Below are 18,324 nucleotides of genomic sequence, written 5' to 3' on the forward strand. Positions count from 1 at the left end.
GCAGCTGAAACTGTGATACAAAGCCCTTTGAAGTTTTAGGCAGAGGAAGTAGGGGAAAGAACCCAGGTCAATTAGGGATGCCAGGGTATTAGTGGGAAATCCTGAAAAGGAAAGAACTAGAGAAGAAGAAACTCCAAATTCTGTGTTTAAACACAGCCCAAGTTCCTGACTAATCTCTAAATCATGAAGGCTTGGGACAAACTGGAAGCATAATGCAACTAAATCCAAGAACTGAATGGAAGTCTGAACTCTCCCCACCTCCGATGTGACACTTTGTAGTCTGAGTCTAACCAAGAAAATTGTTTACTAAAACAAAAGTGTCAGCAGTCTGAGGAAATAGAGCATAATTCAGAGTCTTTACAACTTAATAATTACATTGCTAGAATACAATTCAAAATTATTCAACATATTAAAAGCCAGAAAAATGCAATCTGTTCTCACAGGAAGAAACAATTAACCGCTGTGTATTAGTTTCCTAGGACTGCTGTAACAAATTACAACTGGGTGGCTTAAAACAACAGAAATTTCTTACGGTTGTGGAAGTCAGAAGTTGGAAATCACTGTGTAGGTGGGATTGTTTCCTTCTGGAGGTTCTGAGAAAGAATCCTTTCCATGCCTTTTTGTTAGATTTGATTGTTGACAGCCCTTGCTGTTCATTGGTTTGGGTTTGCATGCATCCAGCCTCTACCTTCACCTTCACATAGACTTTCCCTGTGTGTTTCTATATGTCAAATCTCTTATCTTTTTTCTTATAAGGACCTAGTATTTTAAACCTAAAATTTTATATCCAGTCACATCATCATTCAAATATGAACATATAACAATAATATTTTCAGGCCTACAAGACTGCACATGGTTTCAAATACAAATACCCACATTGGAGGGGAGCCTAGGTAGCTCAGTTGATGAAGCATCTGACTCTTGATTTCAGCTCAGGTCATGATATCCCTGTTGTGAGATGGAGCGCCATGTCAGGCTCCATGCTTAGTGTGGGATTCTCTCTCTCCCCCTCTCTTTCTGCCCTCTCCCACCTGTGTGTGCACTCTCTCTCTCTCTCTCTCAAAATAAATAAATCCACATTAAAAAACAAATATTCATGTTAAAATATTTTTTATTGAAGTATAATTAGCATAAAATACTATGTTAGTTTCAGGTGTACAACATATACTTAGTGCTCACCATGATAGATGTAGTCACCATCTATCACTAAAAAATGTTGTGATAATGTTATTAACGATATTCCCTATGATATAATTTTCATCTCTGTGCCTTCTTTATTTTCTAACTGGAAGTTTGTACTTCTTAATCTCTTTTATCTCTTTTACCCATTCCCCTACGAACCTCCCTTCTGGCAGTCATCAGTTTATTCTCTGCATTTAAGAGGCTGTTTTTGTTTGCTTGTTCTTTCTTTCTTTGTTTTGTTTTTTAGATTCCATATATAAGTGAAAACATATGGTATTTGTCTTTCTCTCTATGACTTACCTCACTTAGTATAATATCCTCTAGGTTCATCCATGTTGTTGCAAATGGCAAGATCTCTTTCTTTGTTATGATTGAGTAATATTTCTTTTTTTTTAATTTTTAATGTTTATTTATTATTGAGAGACAGAGAGAGAGACGTAGCATGAGCATGGGAGGGACAGAGATAGGAGGAGACACAGAATCTGAAGCAGGTTCCAGGCTCTAAGCTGTCAGCACAGAACCCAACACGGGGCTCGAACTCACAAACTGTGAGATCATGACCTGAGCCAAAGTCAGAGGCTTAACTGACTGAGCCACCCAGACACCCCATGATTAATATTTCTGTGTGTGTGTGTGTGTGTGTGTGTGTGTACCACATCTTCTTTATCCATTCATCTATTGATGGACACTTAGGTTGCTTCCAGATATTGGCTATTATAAATAATGCTATAGTAAACATAATGGGGCATATATCTTTTCAAATTAATGTTGTTTTGTTTCATTTTGTTTTGTTTTTTTAGTTTTCTTTGAGTAAATACCCAGTAGTGGAATTACTGGGTCATAAAGTATTTCTATGTTTAATTTTCTATACTGTTTTACAGTTGTTATATCCGTTTGCCACCAACAGTGCTCCAGGGTTTCTTTTTCTCTACATCCTCACCAACACTTATTATTTCTTGTTCTTTTGATTCTAGCCATTCTGACAGGTGTAACATGATAACTTGTTGTAGGTTTGAATTGCATTCCCCTGATGATTAGTGATGTTTAACATCTTTTTATGTGTCTCTTGCCCATCTGTATGTCTTCTTTGGAAAAATGTGTATTCAGGTCTTCTGCCCCTTTTAAATCACATTATTCAGGTCTTTTTTTTTTTTTGGTAATCTATAATAAAAGAGAAAGGAATATATAATGGGGAAAAGACAGTCTCTTTGGTGCTGGAAAACTGGATAGCTACATGCAAAAGAATGAAACCAGAATACTTTCTTACACTATACACAAAAATAAACTCAAAATGGATTAAATATCTAAATGTGGGACTTGAAACCCTAGAAATTCTAGAAGAAAACATAGGCAGTAAGTTCTTTGACCTTGGCCTTAGTGGCATTTTCCTAGATATGTCTCCTTGGGCAAGGGAAACAAAAGCAAAAATAAACTATTGGGATTACATCAAAATAAAAAGCTTTTTTAAAGTGGATGAAACTGGGGCGCCTGGGTGGCTCAGTTGGTTAAACGTCCGACTTCGGCTCAGGTCATGATCTCACGGTCCGTGAGTTCGAGCCCCGCATCGGGCTCTGTGCTGACAGCTCAGAGCCTGGATCCTGCTTCAGATTCTGTGTCTCCCTCTCTCTCTGACCCTCCCCTGTTCATGCTCTGTCTCTCTCTGTCTCAAAAATAAACATTAAAAAAAAATAAAGTGGATGAAACTATCAACAAAATGAAAAGGCAGCCTACTGAATGGGAGAAGATATTTGCAAGTGATATATTTGATAATAATTTTGAAGGTAATATTCAAATAGAGAAACAAATCCAATAGATACTAAAAGAAATATATAAAACGAGGATGACTAAATATTTGACATAGGTTGGGTATTTTGGTTTCTAAAGTTAAAGCTAAGAGAAAGAAAAAGATAAAGTATATCCTGAATACCTAGAATTAAAGTTCTACACAATGTTAACAAGAGGGTTTGGAATGGAGAACGTGAATGGGTAGAGAAACCAAGGGATAGGAGAACCAGATGAAATTTTTCTTTTGCTACGGGGAAGCCATAGGTATAATTTTTTTTTTTAAAGAAGTCAAGAGAGGAGATTAAAAAACAGAAAATGATTAATGAATTTAAATTAGAAATTAAAGTTGTAACAACATATCCTCATATATAAATACTCTTTGTAATTATAAATTAATTAAAAGAGATTGCCACATTAGATATTAAGAATCAGTTTTATGTTTTTATAAGAAACTAAGTCATACTGAAATAGAAAATTAAAATAGAAGGATAAGAAATGATACATCATGTAAATATTAACCAAAAGAAAATTGATATAACTATACTGGTAGCAGAAAAAGTAGGTTTTAAACAAAAAAGCAACCTTACAGTTGGAAAGGCTCATTATATAATGATAAAAGGTTTGATTTGCCAAGAAGATATAACAATTCCAAACATGTATGCAATCGATAATCTAGCCTTGACATATATAAAGCAAAACTTGATAAAGCTGTAGGGATAAATCGATAAAGCCCCCATCATAGAGAGGAATTTCAACTCACCTCTTTTGTTTATCTATACATCAGAAAGACAAAAATATTAGCAAAGATGTAGATAGTTTGAATAGCAAAACTAACAGGTGTAATCCAATGAAGATATATGGAATTCTGTAGCCAAAAATTAAAGAAAGTATATGTTATATTTATTATAGTGTTTATTTACTAGTTATTTAAGATGTTGGGTAACGAGTTTTGAAATTTTTTTAGCATGTTATACAAAACTCTACATGTTTGTAAAGTGTTTATATTAGTTTTCTCTTGCTGTGTAACAAATTACAATATATGTAGTGGCTGAAAACAGCACAAAAGTTTCTGTAGGTCAGAAGTCCAGTATGGTGTGGCTGGATTTTTTTACAGTCTCACCATGCTAAAATCAAGGTATCCACCATGGCTCAGTTCTCATGTGGGGCATAGGATCTTTTCCAATCTCATTGGTCATTGGCAGAATTCAGTTCTTGTTTAGAAGTGAGGTCGCATTTCCTTTCTGTCGGTCAGCTGTTGTTTGCTCTCTTCTAGGGCCACCCACGTTCCTTCTCAGGTGGTCCCCTCCATCTTTAAGCCACAGTGGCTCATGCAACCCTTCTCATGCTTCCAATCTCTCTGACTTCCTCTTGTACCCCTCTTTTCTACCACAAGTCTTTCCTTTTAAGGGCTTGTGTGATTAAATTAGGCCCACCTGGATAATCTCCATTTTTTTAAAGGTCAGCTGTTCCATGTAATAGAAACAAACACTGGGAATGATATAGCATCAGATTCACAGATACCAGAGATTAGATAGTGGAATATTTGGGGTCATGCCTTGAACTTCTGCCTACCATAACCTTTCACCAGTCTTTTCCCCTTGAGTCCTGTTACTTGCATTGTGAGAAATTCCATGATACAGCACTTCTATAGGAACACATAATCTATACTATAAAATCATTGACTGTATTTCATTATTTGTTATGTGATCATCTCTTTATCCTACTTCATTTTTAGATATATTAAAGTTTTTATAAATCTATCATTTTATAATTGATATCTGCATTATGGTCACAGATATAGACTGTGAAATATTAATGCTTTGGAATTTATGAAAGATTCCTTTGAAGCCAGTATGTACGTAATTTTTATGAAGTTTCTATTTTTTTCTCAAAAATGAATTCATAGTCTCCATTTTGTATAAACTTTTATTAATTGTGGTATTAAAAGTTTTTACATTTAATTCATTGTCTATATCATCTGTTGCTTTCTGAAAGAAGTATGTTAACATCTTCAACTACAGCTCATTTATTATTCCCATAATATTGTCATTTCAAGGCTATGTTTTAGGTACATGTAGGTCATTGTATATTATTTCTTTTTCATTAGTTTGTGCAACTTGATTGAAGAAAAATAAATCAATCACTGGCAAAACTATTAGATGATCACTCTTCCATTGACAACTTCCAACAATCTTTCAGGGATAATGAACATTTTATTGGAAGGTAGACTGTTAACACCAAGCCTTTTAACAATTTAAATAGAAATTAGGACATGTTGAAGACTCTATTTTAGAATTAAGATGTATCCCATTTTGTATTTTCTAGAGGCCAAGAATAGGTTATTTCCTTATTCCATAAAATACATTACATGCATAAAATATATCACATTTTGTTTTGCTGATCCTCTATTTTCAGCACCAATTCTTTAGCTATCTCAGTGAAAAATGGAAAGTGTACCATGGACCTCAAACCTCTAGCATTGGAATCCTTAAACAAGATGGCTACTTGTATAACAATGGTGCTTCTCTGATATGACAAGCGCATATCTATCTCTCCCCTCCTGCACCCCTGCATGATCTTGTCCTCCGATTGGAACGGTGAGGAGTGATTTTAGCATCAAAACAAAGCTAGATTGCAGTATTGGTTTCATAATACATGAGCTTCGTATTGGAGCATTTTGAACCTTGGCTATCTGTTATTCTCTTGCAACTGCATTTTCAAAATGCAGTGACTGTCCACAGCTACAAACACCTAGGTCATTTTGGGTGGGCACATACATGAGTAGAGGGAAATAAGCAACAAAAATTTAAAAGCAGAATTCGTAGAGTGGAGCTGCCAGATTAGAAAGTAAGAAAGGACCAGTTATTTAAAATCAATGCTTCCTATGTAGCACAGGTTATCCTGGCATTAAAGAGGCATCATGGCATGCCATCCTTCTGAGTCCACCCCTAGATGTTTTGTTGATTTTTTTAATATTTTCATATATTTTCTTTAATACTAGAGGGGCATCTGAATTTGGGTCATATAGCAGTGAAAAAAAAAGGGATGAGAGAAACCTTGATGTAGTTAAGGCAGACTACATTGATATTAAGATATCTAGCAAATATTGCCATTACTGTTAACATATGGATGACAAATTATTTTAAGTGCAAATTTTAGTGGTTTCAATGCAACCTTAGACTGGTCGGTAAGAAAATAAACTTTCACAAGTCAAGCACTGCTTAATATGGGCTGTCTGATCCCATAATCGCGACTTGCCAATAAAATTTTTCATTCCTGACAAGATCTACAGGGCATTGTGCAGGAAAGTCATGGGCCACAGACTGAAGTTTCAGTGCCACGTTTTGTCCGTTTTTGGTCTGGCTCTGCAACCTTTTGGTGTGGGCACACGATTCTGACCAGAATACTTGATTTTCTGGGGCGGTGGGGAGGGTGCAGGGAGGGTGCCTTTTAACTAAATGGGCATTGGGTTGGACAAGGAGGACAGAGCCAGAGGCCAGTTATAGGATGGGTGAGAGGGTAATGAGAGTGAATGGCTAGTGGGAATGTTTAGATTCAGAGAAACAAAGAGAACCAAGTAAGACGGTCTGTTACATGTTCTTGATTTGTGGTCCCTTTATCTGAGGATACTATCATTCTTTATTTCTTACTATAATTTCTAGCCTTAAATCCTGGCTCATATTTGGACTTAATCCTGCTTGTTGGGCATGAGGAGAAGTGGAGGCAGATCCTGGTGGTGGGGTGAGTATACTGTCTCATAGGGGAGAGGCCCCTGCAACATGTGTGAGTCATGATGGCAAGTGCTGGCCCTCAAATAGGAGGAGCTGGGCCCCTCTGCAGGGAAATCTAGGGATCAAAATATGTTACTGCACCAACCCAGTTGATTCCACTATATATTTCAGGGTCCTACTCTTTCCTAGTTATGGCCCTAACCTTGGCATAGTAGACCTGCCTGTTTTGAGAAATGAACCTTCTCTGGAGCTCTGCTGCTCTTGTGATCAAGTCCTGGTCTTCATCCCGATGCTCAGTTTTACCTTTGCATCCCCCGTGGAAGCCCTTTGGTTTTCACACTTAGCTTTGCATTGATGATTTAGCATTTTCAGCATTTCCTTCTCTTCCTCTGTAGTCTCAGGTGTCCCCCACAACTGCCACCCAATTCTATTGTCCTTAAAATTTCCACTGCCGTCTAGTTCCTAAATATTTGACCTTTTGCCCTCCTCCCACAGGCACCAGATCCCAGTTCAGCACTTGTGAACGTTTTACCAGTTGCACAGCAAGCTTGTGCTAGCTGCAAACTGTGCTCCACCTACCATTGGTGCCATTAATTTGGCTCCCAATCCCAACTTAATATTGCTATCTTGGACCATTGTTGGCACTAACTGTTGTAGGTTGAGATCCCCCCAGAAGGCAGCCTCTGAGACAGAGATCAGTCGTAGGGATTTTATTAGCGAGTACTCTGAGGATCAACATCTGTGGGGAAGGGTAGGTGGCAGGATTGGGTGGAGGCAGAATGGAGGCTACAGAGCAGTCTCAACAGAGACCTCATCTGACCGCACGAGGGCTTGAAGGCTGGGGTGGCCATTGGGCACTGTCCCTGATTAGAGCTGGGGAGCTGGACCTTTCTATCTCTGCAATGACCAGATACTGGATATAGGTTGCTCTGCACTGAGTATGGGAATGGGGTGTGGCCTCGAGTGACACAGCTGAGAGCAGTTTCTGGGATCCCTGATGGCTGAGGCACTCGGATCAGCTGCCTGATGGGTAATCTGGGTGGCATATTTGTGCATCATGGAAGAAGCAGCAGCTCTTGTTAGTTTATTACCTAGTTACCTGCTTCTCTATCCTAGAGTTGGTAGGAATATTAAAGATTTTGCTTGTTAGATGCCTGGCATAGTTGATACTCAATATATTAGTAGTAGTAATAGTAGTATTCATATTGGTATTCATGTCCTTAGTACTTTGTCATGTGTCTGTTGTCATGTTTTTTTTAGAGTTTTAATCATCTAAAATTATTCATATTTTCATGTTACCGCCTAATCTCTAGCACCATGATTTTGAACTGTACTTGATATTTAATTCCAGGGGATTTGTCCTCACTTACTGTATTGGTTTTTTGCTTTGTATATACTGTTATGTTTTTGCAGTAAGTATGTTGAGTTGGACTTCTTCATGCAATAATATTTTTCCAGGCTTCAGATTGTTTTCTTAGGCTAGATTCCCAGAAATGGAATTACTGGATCAAAAACATTTTGACAGCTTTTGGCCAAGAGTGCCAATTTATTTTATAAATACATTGTAATAATGTGACTGCCACTAGCAGTCAAAGAATATCAATTTTTCTGAAGCTTTGTCACCAGTTGGTATTACCATTAAAAATTTGTTACTTTTCTAATGTTACTGGTCTTAATCTCTATTTCTTTAATACTGGTAAGTTGACTATTTTTATGAACAATCTATTTACTAGCCTTTTGTCTTTTATTTATATATTTAATGAGATATTATTAAGGCTTTCATATAATCAGTTTCATGAGCTCATTTTATAGTAAAATTATTCATCCTATGCTTTCTTCAACATATTTTGATAGCCTTTTATTTGCCTTTCTTTCACACAATATTTTAGATATATATTGAGATTTTTATGTAGTCATATTTATTGATCTTTTTCTTTGTAATTAATCCATCCTTTTATAATTCAGCACATTGTATCATCTTGTATCATCATCTCATGAACATTCAGTTTTATCCTTGTAATTAAAAAAACTTTTTAGCCAACTAATTCATCTGGAATTTATCTTGCCCATGGCATGATATAAAGCATATAAACAGTTAACCCTGTTATCACATTATTTTGTTAGTAAATGTCAAAAGGTGAGGAATAAGGTAGGGGATCAAAAAGATAAAAAGGATTCAGAAGATAAAGCCCTGTCATGGTAAGGAGCAGAATTGAGAGAGGTGGGTCCTTGAAGCCAGGTCAGAGTATTCCGTGCCGTACGGTTTTCAGTTGCATTAAGTTATTCTGGTAGAAATGAAACTAGATAATTTGACATTGAAGGATGTTGGAGAAACTCTTGGCCAACGGTGTGAAAGTTGCCACTCAGTAAAGTCAAACTAAGGAGGCTTCCCTGTCCCATGTATCCAAGTCATTCTGCTTCTCTGGAACCATAAATGCAACCACAGTGATGGCTAATACGTTGTTGAGAAATTGTTCTTTCTCCAAGTGATTGATAATCTTGGAATGAGTACCAGACCATTTTAATTATTGATAATTTTACTGTATATTCTGGCCTTTGGAAGGGTTTCTTTCATTCCCACGTTACATTTTAATATAGTCAGAAAATATTTTTCCTTGATTATTCTTCCAAATTAATTTTATAATAACTTTATCCAGTTGAAACAATGACAACAACGAAAGCCCTACTGGGATTTTTATTCAAATTGCTTTAATGAAATATATTAATTGAAAAGAATTGACATTCTTAAAATATTTAGACTTTTCATAGAGGAACATGCTGAGTCTTTCCATTAGTCAAGTTTTATTTTATATTTCTTAGTAAAATCCTCTAGGCTCCTATACCCCCATCTCTCCCAATCTAGGTCACACACATTTCCCATTAAGATTCTATCTTCATATTTTATATTTTGTGTTCTACTGGGAATGGTTTTTTTTTCCCCATGAAATGTTCTATATCTTTATCTAGCAATTTATTGTTTCAAAAAATTAATTTAAATAACTTTTTTCAATGGATTTCTGTAAACAGTATAGTTTTCCTGTTTCCTTTCTAATGTTGGTATTTGTTGGTTTAAAACAAATGTTTATATGTTGAGTGAGACATGCTTCTTTTTCCACCATTTGAAGATGTATTATGAATAGTGGGGTTTGAATTTTACCTAATATCTCTTATGTTATGATAAAGTTGTCTGATTTTCTTATGTGACATATTGGTGAAATTATTACAATTTGTAGTAGTGATCAGTCATTGCTTTCCAGGAATAATCCCTATTTATTATAATGGCCAGCTCTTTAAATTAGCTATTGAATTTCATTTACTAGTAGAGTTGAGATTTTTATATCTGTATTTATACGTAATATTGATTCTATAGGTTTTTATCCTATGCACTTCAGATTTTGCATCACTTTTGCATTTGCTTGGAATTGTATGGCTTTTCTTTTCTTTCTTTCTTTTTTTTTTTTTTTGAAATTTATTGTCAAATTAGTTTCCATACAACACCCAGTGCTCATCCCAAAAGGTGCCCTCCTCGGTACCCATCACCCACCCTCTCCTCCCTCCCACCCCCATCAACCCTCAGTTTGTTCTCAGTTTGTAAGAGTCTCTTATGCTTTGGTTCTTGAATGGCTTTTAATATTTTTTATATTCATCAAATTTCATGAAGAATGTAGTGGTCTTTTGTTTTCTTTATTTTAGTTAGAAATTTTTTTAAAAATTCACCAGTAAGAGCAACTCATGCCAGGGAGTTCGGAGGGATATTGTTTTTAAAATTGTATCTTTATTTATTACTCCATTCAGGTTTTATCTTACTTCAATTTTAGTATTTTTTCCAAAATGTTGCCAAATTCATTGGTGTTTTCAAATATAATAGTATTATTTCATTCTTATAACCTGTGTATCTGTTGCTAATAGTTTCATTCCCAACAAAACAAAACAAAGGCCTACCCCTGGCTACTGGGCTCCAGCTTCTGGGGGAGGCAGCTAGGCAGGTACCAGGGAGCAAGGCCATCCACTTTCATCACGGAAATGGGGGTCTGGGGCATCCGTGGAGCTTGATCCTGAGCCTGGTGGCCCCAACCCCCCAGGTCTGCAGCACCATTCTCATCACAGACTCCTGTCGCTCTTCAGTGCATGGCGGAGGCTTTAACCTCCAGCCGGCAGTCCACAGATGCCTTCACTAGCACAGTGATGGCCTTGCAGGTATAGACCCCGGATAGAAGGGGCTGGGCTTCCGGATCTCTAGGGTGCAGATGCCTTACTCAGAGAGGGTGCGGTATTTGGGGTCACCCTGGATGTCCATCTTTTTCATCCAGATTATCTTGGGCTTGGGCGATGCTCGATGCTTGGACACCGTAGAAGAGCTGAGTGCTATAGCCCGAGGTGGAGGTGTGGTCAGCCAGGGAGGGGCTGGGTAAAGAGGGGGCTTCTGAGAAGTCTCACTTGACAAACCCTTTAGGCTTGGCAACAGTTTCAGTTTATAGGTTTTCTGCTTCTTATGTCATATCTTGTTCATATTTAAAAAAAAAATCCAGATACTGGTTTTATTTAGTAAATTCAACTGTCCAAAGACAAAAGCTATCCACAAACACACGCAAATTATTAGGAAGCGGGCAGTAGAATTATTGAAGGAAATTACACTGATCCCAGTTTTCTCTTTCATCTGTAGACAGTTTTCTTCCAATCTGGAAACGGGAATGTTTCCTCTTTATCCTTGAAATTTGTATTTCCCCAGATTATGCCTAGGTCAATTCTTTCAACAATAATCTTGCCTTCAACACAGTCAGCTCTGTTTAATATGAAGAGTAAAATATTTCTTGGGAAAATGTTCTGTTCTTTTTAAGCCTCATAGCTTCTTAAAATTTAGCTTTTCTTTTTACCAAAGTTTTACATGCACATTCTTTAAAGAGCCCAGTAATCCCACAGGCTTGCTATGAGGAACACCCCTCTCCCTACCAACCAATCCCCCTGACTATATTTTTCTATTTTCCAGAAGCATCTACATTCAAATCTTAGTTTTTTAACCTTCTTTTTTTTTTTCATTATCATGCTTATTTTATTATATCTCGAGCCTGTTACATTCTCATCATGGACATTTTTTTAGCAGCTCCCTCCCCAGTCCTACCACACACATACACACTTCCTGGTCCCTATTCTCTCAGTTTGGTCTTCTGATTTTCTTACATTTCCCCCCTGTTGTTTAGCTCTTTGGCTACATTTTTCCTCTATATTTTGGAGAGAATTCCTAAGCCTATCTTTCATCTTTTTCTTTCCTGTCATTTTAGTGGGATTCTAGTATTCCTAAATGCATGTGTTCACACCTCCTTTTTAAATAAGAAGTCTGAGTTTTGCTAGTTTTCTGTCCTCAATGTCTGGTATAAAAGAATTCAATCTATTGAATCCATCTTCCTTGCTTCTTATATCTTTTCTTGACATTTACAAAAATTTCATGAGCCAGTCTTTTAAAATGTTCCCTCCTTCTTTTTTACGTACTGTTCCTGTTCCTGCTCTTCATTGTCTTTACTTGATTTCTTTAAAAGGGGAGGGGTGGATGATTTATAGCATTTTTCAATAACACTTCTATATTTTCCATTTGCTCCATTTGCTTGTGTTTTATTGAGTATATAAATACGTATATTCAAGAAGCATGATATATTGTTTCCTGAATCCTGCCTATTTCAATGGGAACTACTTGCTCCAAAATTTTCAGCTTGGTTCTCCACTTTCAAATTGTTGGTCTCTTCACTTATGCCATGATTTTTTTTATCTTCTGGTTTTATGAGTGAAAGTTTTTATAAGTAGAAATCTCATATTTTGAGATCAATCAAGATTGACAGCTGGTGCAGATTTTGAGAAGTATGGTGTATTAGCTGTGTGTGTGTGTGTGTGTGTGTGTGTGTGTGTGTGTGCGCGCATGTGTGTGTATGAAACAAGCTGTTATTCTATTTTCCCTTGTGGGCCTCTCTTACAGAGCAGTCTCTTTACTCTCTTCATTCACTTCCTCTGAATTTTAGGAGTGTTTTTCAGATTTGTTCTCTGCTTCATTAATCAAAATGTGGTTACTACATGGCTACTGAAGTTTTATTTTGGACTAGTCTTTTTGATTCAGTAAAAGCCATGTCAAATGGTATCTTAGTGAAAACACAAAGCAGTTGTTTTTCAAAATGTTGGTATGGTTTTGGAGCAAATCCATTTCAGTGAAAGAATTTTACCCTGATGGTGTTGGAATTAGTTCTTATTACCTTGTGCTAGGTATTATCTTGGACTTCATTTGATTTTATTCTTTTCCTATTACTTTGTTCTTGAACTAGGAGAAATGTTGGCCCAGTGGTGGCAAAGAGTCAAAAAATGAGGCTTACCGTCAATCCCTTTGTGTTATGTCTGAGCACTCTGCACTCCTTCTCTCAGGTCAGCCACAGCAGTTCTTGTCTTGCCCAATTCTAAATTCTTCCAGCCCTCCAGGGATGTCCAGCAGAACTTTCTGAGATGATACTATACCATCATGGTACTATATCTGCTCTAATAGAGTAGCCATTAGCCACATGTAGCTGTTAAGCACTTAAAATGTGGCTAACGTGGTCAAGAAGCTGAATTTTAAATTTAATCTAAATTTAATTAACTTAAATTTAAATACGAATAGCTGCGTAGAGCTAGTAACTACCATATCGGACAGCAGAGCTCTTGGCATCTCAAAGCATTCAGGTTGAGGAGAAAATATCCGTTGCAAGACTAATTCTGAGTCTAGGGGTGCCTGGGTGGCTCAGTGGGTTGAGCCTCCAACTTAGCTCAGGTCATGATCTCGCAGTTCATGAGTTCAAGCCCTGCGTTGGACTCTGTGCTGACAGCTTAGAGCCTGAAACCTGCTTCAGATTCTGTGTCTCCCTCTCTCCCTGTGCCTCTTCCCCACTCATTCTCTGTCTCTTTCTGTCTCAAAAATAAAGACAAACATTTAAAAAAAAGAAGAGTAATTGTGAATCTAGATGAGAAGGGAGATGTCAGCCAGCAGCTCCTGGTCTTTGGAGATCCTTGGTCCACAGAAGCATAGGGAAGCTTCAGGAGAGTCTGAGAAGTCTTTTGGTTTGAGAAATGCAGATTCAGTCAAAGAATAGTTGGACTTCGACCATATAACATACAGATGTTTGGAGATAGTGAACCGAATGCTCATCGGAATTGGAGAAAACAGATACATGGGACTCAAAACTGCCTCTGACAAGGAACTGATTCTTTTTTTTTTTAATTTTTTATTTTATTTGTTTACTTTTTAAATTTACATCCAAGTTAATTAGCATATAGTGCAACAATGATTTCAGGAGTAAATTCCTTATTGCCCCTTACCCATTTAGCCCATCCCCCCTCCCACATCCCCTTCCAGTAACCCTCTGTTTGTTCTCCATATTTAAGAGTCTCTTATGTTTTGTCCCTCTCCCTGTTTTTATATTATTTTTGCTTCCCTTCCCTTATGTTTATCTGTTTTGTATCTTAAAGTCCTCATATGAGTGAAGTCATATGATATTTGTCTTTCTCTGACTAATTTCACTTAGCATAATACCCTCTAGTTCCATCCACAGAGTTGCAAATGGCATGATTTCATTCTTTTTGATTGCTGAGTAATACTCCATTGTGTGTGTGTGTGTATGTATGTATGTGTGTGTGTGTGTGTGTGTGTGTGTGTGTATTATATACCACATCTTCTTTATCCATTCATCCATCAATGGACATTTGGATAAGGGGCTAATTCTTAATCTTTGAGCCATCATTGCACTGATTCCCAATGCTACCCACATACCATTGTTTCTTGCTTCTCATGTGGCTGTACAAATGTTTCATTTCATAAAGTTTAACAGATATTGGAAGGAATATTGGGGAGAGGCATTTCCTTGTACTTTCATGACTTAGCCATCCTTGCAGAATTCTCATGATTTTATTTTCAAACTTGGAAAAAGAGCTAAGTTATCAGCCAGGCAGATAAAATTTGTTTGATTATCTGAGAAGTGGGAGTTTGTAAAAGGCATTTATTTGAGCTCTCCACTTAATCTTGACAGCACCTTGCCATCTGATGCTCAATTTAATGTTGAATTTGGGGAGAAAGTAGAAAAGGAGGGGTGCGAGTGTCATTTGTTATCATTTCACAGACAGGGTCACTTCTGTCCTTGCCTGCCGGGATGCTCCCCATCCCATTCAGATTCCATCATCTCCAATCACTTTAGCCTGAAACTCATCTCAGCAAAACAAGTCCCCACCCTGCTTTACCCTAATCAGATTCTTTCTGAGTGAGAAAGATGAGGTCCATGATTACTTCCTCAAAACTCCATCCCTTTGGCACCATAGCCAGGTTTCCAAACAGCCTGCACACCTCCTGTCAATGAGTTCTGTGAAACCGGTGGCACACCAGGATGGCCTTATTTGCTTTCTGCTTTAAGCAGAAAAATTGGATTTAGAAAGCTTTTCCTAATCTGGATCTCTGCAATACATAATAAACTTCTTACATCTGTCACCATCAGCATTCTCCTTGCTGTCTTTACTTTTATGTTTTAAAGAGGGAAGACAGGGATGCCCTTTCTTTCTCTTCCTATTCAAGCACTGTCTTGGGACAGCTAGCTCTGAAGATTAGTGACATCTTCCTGGCTGGGATGATGGGGGACCGGAACAAATTTAGGATTGCCCTCTATACCAGCCACATTCTGTCCTTATTAACTCTAAGGAGCAACTTTTGATCTGGAAGCTCCTAAATATTTTGAAAGTTTTCAGATAGTAAAATAAAAGGCAAGCCTAACACTCTCAGAACATCCTCTTTATTTATAACATTGATTGTATCCCTGAAGCAATGTTTTCCAAGTAGGAAACTGCAGCCAACTTGCTTTAGAATTATCACCTGTGCCGGTTAAAATGCAGATTCCCAGGCCCTACTGAATCAGACTCTCTGGGGCAAAGGCTCTGTCTGCATTTTAACACCTCCCCAGGTGATTCTTAGATGTTGTGAGAACCACTAAGAAAGAAGTAATATTATCAAATAGTTCATTCAGTTGTCACTGTTAGAGGCTAGGGTATTAGCAGCCTTTTAATCAGCAGAGAAGTGATCCATTGGTGAGTAAGGTAGGAAGTACAGGCATAAAGGATGCACAGTTTTAAATCCTGTGCCATTGTTTGCTTGCTGCTGGACAATGAGGAACCAACGTGGCCTTCAAGACTTGGTTTCCTTGTTTGTAAAGCTGATAATGTTTGCTTCACAAGCTTGATGAGGCATGGACATAAATCACCTGGCACATAGTGAACACTTGATAAACATTTTCTGTTATGATTTCTGAACAGATGTTATGTTTTAGAAAAAAATATCTAAGAAACAACTTCATTTTATGAAGCAGTAATTTATTTATTCATCAAAGACATGTACACCTGCCAATTAGAGTTCCAATGAGCTTGAATTCTCCCACTGATGTCATTCCTGCCAGTTGCAAAAGAGTTTGGTGTCTCAGCCCACACACTGGCATGTGGTTTCTTGAAATATTCAAATAGCTCCTGTACCCCCATTACTACAGTCTTTGTCAGTTCCTGTTGGTACCTAAAACTTTAGGCCCCATATATAGCTAACAAGAACCAACTTTATCCTGTGTCCTGTAATTGAGATGACACTTCAAGAGGGCTTAATTCAAGATCCCATGGTTTGAGCATCATGCTTACTCTTTGTTAGGGCTGACAAATGGGCATTAGGCATTCTTATACCAAGAAGCACTTTCCCATGATTTGGGGGTTTGTTTTTCCCTCCAGAAACATCTTTCCTCATCCTTAGCGGGTTAATGCTCAGAGTGGGATTCACATAGGGGATGGAGAGTCGGGGGATCTGGCGCCTACTTTATGGAGAAGTCTGAACTGTCAGAGGGCAGGTCCAGATGGGTGCTCGTAAGATGTAGGCATTCTCAGAGGTGCCTGAGAAATTGAGGCATCTCTGTTTGATAGATAAGATCTGCCCTTCATAGCCCTCTTCAACTGCAGCAGCTCTGCACAGAATCTGTTTCATGTTTTAGTGTGTAAAATCTTGTTTGAGAAAAGAACATCATTGTAAACAGGGAACAACAATCTTTGAAAATTACTGATATAGCCCAACAGGTTAAAATTGAACCATGGCTGAGCAAACTAAAGTTCCATCAGAAAGATTAAATGCCTATACTAAGGACTCAGGGTCAGTTGGAGTAAATGAATTTCAGTAATCATACAACATGTGTTTATTGTGGCTGGGTAAGAAGAGAGGGATCAAGAAACATGATCTCTGACCACAAAGGTTGCAAGACCTAGTAAGGGAACACAAGAAAGGTATATAATTATCTGTACATGTTAAAAGTAAAAGTGTTATGGGAACCCAGTGGTGGATTTAAAAAAGTGAAAACTAACACTGAGTGCTAACTCCAGGTTAGGCACTCTGCTTGGTTCCTTCTGTCTGTCTATATATCTCTATCTCTATCTCTATCTATCTATCTATCTATCATCTTTGTGAAATAGGCACCATTTCCCAAATTTTACAGATAAGGAAACCAAGATTTAGAGATTTAGAGAGATACGCCTCACCCAACTTCACATAATTAGTAGGTGGCAGAAATTGGGATTTCAGCACAGGCAGTCTGACTCCAGAGCTCATATCTTTACCCACTAGGGAAATCTAAGAACATTTCAGCAGGAGATAGCTTTTGAACTGGGCCTAAAATGATAAGGATTTTTTAAGTGGGTGCGAGAGGAAAATGGATGGGGAGAGCATCCCACGCAGAGAGCCCAGTATAGGCACAGTCCTGGAAGCCTATTAAAATGGTGAAAAATGTAGCATGGGGCCACATTTTGAAAAGACTTCATAATTGGTTTGTAATGATGGGAGGGAATGATGGGAGGGGAAGCAGCATGGTATGCTAAGAGGTTTGAAGTTACTATCTGCCATCTCCAAGCTGCTATGTGACACTAAACAAATTACTGAATTTCTCTGTGCCTCAGTTTCCTCATATCTAAAATGGAACCATAAGTACCTCATTATGATGAGGATTAAAAGGGGTAATGCACACAGGGTTTTTAACATAGTGACTTTTACACGTTAAGTATCCAATAAGTGGTAGCTAATTTTTTTTTATTAACTCCCAACCTTATGGCTAATAAGACAAGCTAATATTTTGAGCACTTATATGTATCAGGCTTTTCACCAAGCACTGAACATGCATTATTTAATCTTTACAACAATAGCTCTGTGAGCTAGGTGCTATTATCTCCCCAGTTTATGAAGGATGAAACTGAGGATTCCAGAGCTGATTCCTTTGTCTGATTCCAGAGTTCTTAACTCTATGGTGTCTTGCTGTCTGCCTTTATACTACACTGCTTGGAAATATTATCAAGATTTGATGTAGGTAGGCGGTTGATACCGTATTTCACTGGTGAGAGAGATATTTGGAATAAATGGACTTTGTAACGGCCTCTTCAGATTGTACCACGGAGTTAATGGCTACATTCTTGGGTTTTATACTTTTTTCAAAGGCCGTCAACCTCTTGCTTCAGATCCCAGGTTCCACTTTATGCATACCCTTCCACCATCCATTCCATGAGCATATTTTATGTTTTCCATATCTTTGTGAAAAGCTGTATAAATTAGCTTTTGCTACAT

General features: G+C 37.6%; 1 long non-coding RNA gene across 1 annotated transcript in view; it reads left to right on the forward strand.

Annotated features, from left to right (window-relative positions):
- Positions 1-18,324, forward strand: part of LOC144616564 (uncharacterized) — a 106,941-nt gene that overhangs the window by 16,806 nt on the left and 71,811 nt on the right. Inside the window, exon 2 of the long non-coding RNA XR_013555917.2 lies at positions 6,630-6,708. This is a non-coding gene — a long non-coding RNA (uncharacterized LOC144616564). The remainder of the gene's footprint in view (positions 1-6,629; positions 6,709-18,324) is intronic.

Source organism: Panthera onca, chromosome B3 (assembly GCF_046562875.1).
Source record: "Panthera onca isolate mPanOnc1 chromosome B3, mPanOnc1 haplotype 2, whole genome shotgun sequence".
Classification (NCBI taxonomy): domain Eukaryota; kingdom Metazoa; phylum Chordata; class Mammalia; order Carnivora; family Felidae; genus Panthera; species Panthera onca.